The sequence below is a fragment of the Rhagoletis pomonella genome, unplaced genomic scaffold (assembly GCF_013731165.1).
Source record: "Rhagoletis pomonella isolate Grant_MI unplaced genomic scaffold, Rhpom_1.0 Rhpom_scaffold_00010, whole genome shotgun sequence".
NCBI lineage: Eukaryota > Metazoa > Arthropoda > Insecta > Diptera > Tephritidae > Rhagoletis > Rhagoletis pomonella.
In genome coordinates this window covers 6,103,309-6,105,163 of record NW_023458564.1, presented here as the reverse complement: position 1 = coordinate 6,105,163, position 1,855 = coordinate 6,103,309, and the positions used below count along the sequence as shown (strand labels likewise).

Sequence of the window (1,855 nt, the reverse complement as noted above, 5' to 3'; positions counted from 1 at the left end):
AAATCAAAAATAATTGTTATTTTCGATTTATAAAATAAAAGTCAGAAATAACGGTTATTTAAAGAGTAATTAAATAAAAGTCAAAAAATAATTGTTAAAGAGTGATTTTTTTAATAAAAGTTGTAACTGTTACGGTCCCTGTTTAATAGACCTAAATTGATATGAAGGGTAATATATGCATGAATGTGGACATATGAATAACAACTGCTTAAAGTCGATCTCAAATTTGTACTTTCACTGTAGAAATTTTAGGTCTATGTTATGTAGTTTGACTATTGTCAATTAAATGTAATGCTTTGTATTGCATGCGCTCCACGTTTTTCGTTTTCAATCTCATAAATGGTTTATAATGACTTTTGCTAAAATTTCAAAATCAAAAGTTGTCAAAACAAAATCTATGGAACTGAGAAATATTATTTTCTAATTTAGTCCATTTATAAAAGCGTTGTATATTAAAAACTTTTATTTTTTATTTTATTTGTTTTGCTTGAGAATACGAAAACATCTATTTTTAGGCAGACGTCAAATCGGCTTGAGTTGTGTCAACTTATGGGAATACGGCATGAATCAAAAATACAAGATCATGTAAGAACGCGACGTTGTATTTGTAACTGGTTTTGAGAAAAAAGTTTGCGAAAGCGGGTTCGTCAGCTGAGCGTTTGTTTACATCACAAGCACCACTATTTTACACTTTTATTCAAGTAAAGAAGAGTTAATTTAACATGACAAAACATTTTAAAGCACTTTGTTGCATAATTTTACCTAAATTGCGCGTTTAAAGTGGCTGACAATAATTTTGGCTAATTTTGGTTTTCGTTGTTTTCTTTGCTTTGTTTACTTTTCGCTCGTTTTCCAGTGAAACAAGATGGCGTAGAACCCGCTAAAAAAAATCGACTTTTTCACTCTCTTGTTCTTACGTGATCTTGGGTTTCGTTCATGGGAATACGGGGTTGTAAATACTCTGCATAGACGCAGTTAAAATTACGTCTATGTAAACACAGGACTTCGTTGAATTTTTGAGCTCGTTGCATTCTCATGCAACTCTGTGCAAGTCATTTCGGTCCGTTTGGGAGGATTCCGACTAGTTCTCAAAAATACTGCGGAAAAATTGGTAAATAAGAAATTTAAGGATCTCTTAGCAACTAAATTCTATAAATTAATATTCAAGTGTACGAATTTGTCAAAATAAGCCGGTAGGATTGTTTATTTTATCAAAAAACCGGATTACAAATTTCACAATTGGTGACGGGAATGGAGAAATAGGGAATTAAAAAACATTTCGACAAACAAAGGAAAGGTAAAACGAGAAGACGAGAAGTGCCAAAGATACGAAGGAAAAAAACAACAACAGCGATGAGCACAGTTTCCATTGCAAAAAAAAAATTTATGTGCAGCGAATAATAAATGAAGGGAAATTGAAATCGGCATAGGTAGGCGGTCGTCGATGCAAGTAGTTAGATCATGTATAGGAATAGGAGTAGGAAGGGTGGCCAATGATGAATTGAACGGCGCAGTTAAAAGGGAACTTTTTGTAAGGAAAAGGGAGGCACTACGAACCACCGTCTTTGCCGCTATGACGAATTTGTATAGTCTTTATATATTTGTATCCAATTATTATGATATACTACAAATAAGTCGCCAAATATAATCACTATAAAGTTGCAATTCATTTGTAAAAACTAGGGCTAAAGAGAAATTACCATAATTAAAAACATTTCCTTATATTTTGCAGTTACGAAAGTAATCAGTTTCCAACAAGCAGCGCACGCGGTTGAAAAGAAACAGCCAAAATCTTTGCAGTGAATCAACCAGACCAGCCCCAACAACCAGCTGAGGGATCTATTTTAAAACAGAG

General features: G+C 33.1%; 1 long non-coding RNA gene across 1 annotated transcript; it reads left to right on the top strand.

Annotated features, from left to right (window-relative positions):
- The first annotated feature begins 1,006 nt into the window (after nucleotides 1–1,006).
- On the top strand, nucleotides 1,007–1,846 carry LOC118746401. Its single transcript, XR_004993823.1, has 2 exons — nucleotides 1,007–1,111; nucleotides 1,733–1,846. It is a non-coding gene; the product is annotated as an uncharacterized LOC118746401 (long non-coding RNA).
- Nucleotides 1,847–1,855: the final 9 nt, after the last annotated feature.